Raw genomic sequence first — 875 nt, 5'->3', positions numbered from 1 at the left:
AAAAATGAAAAATAAATCAAATGTTCTCAGTCAGGCTGCAAGCTCTGCCATTGAGGTGGATATACTGGCTCTCTTTCTGTGGCAGTTTAAATCTTTGACAGAGATGGTTGGTGGTTTTAATTTTTCAATTCCTCAGAAAGTGGCCTGTGTGTGCACGCCTCAGTGGGGAAGTTGAAAAAGTTGGAAAAAGCTGGAAAAGTCTAGAAGAAACACTGTACACATACATACATAAATACAACATTTTGGGGCGGTCATGAAAAGTGGGTTATGGAATTTTAAGTTTATTTTTCACAACCACTGGTTACATCAGCAAAAAAATTGTTTCGATAATGGGTTTGAAAAAGAACAGCTGTGAGAAATGACAAGCCAGATTCGAACTTGTACCGCCACAAGCACAACTACTTCATCGCTCCATTCAGAGATATTAAGAATGTAAATAAGCTCAATTTTGATTTCACGTTGTCTTGCAGTACAGATGAATTTGACGCAATGACATCCAATCTGACTGCGTCTAGACTCAATCTGTGCGGCTTCATCCTTCGTGTCTCCAGGCAGGGGAAGTTCATTACACACGACTGGCTACATTACAGGACAACGCCGCTAATCTTCAAAACTATTTATCACTTAGCTTGAAAAGAAGCTCTCAGCTAGTCGGGTGTTATCGCTAGAATCTAGAGCTTTCTCTGGTTAACAGGCGGAGGGGGTGAGGAAAGAATTCGCCAGGCGCCCATTCATCTGAACACCGGCCAGCAGCTTCTGGTTTCGATACCATCCGCCGCCTACCATAACGTAAACAGGCTTATCGGCAGACGTTCTCGTCAACTACTTGAAAAATGAGAAGCTGGAGAGGATTGTGAAGTCCAAGAGTCTTCACC

This window comes from Sinocyclocheilus grahami, unplaced genomic scaffold (genome assembly GCF_001515645.1).
Source record: "Sinocyclocheilus grahami isolate Dianchi unplaced genomic scaffold, SAMN03320097.WGS_v1.1 scaffold3614.1, whole genome shotgun sequence".
Taxonomy (NCBI): domain Eukaryota; kingdom Metazoa; phylum Chordata; class Actinopteri; order Cypriniformes; family Cyprinidae; genus Sinocyclocheilus; species Sinocyclocheilus grahami.
The sequence above is the reverse complement of the archived record's forward strand: the minus strand, read 5'-3'. Positions refer to the sequence as shown.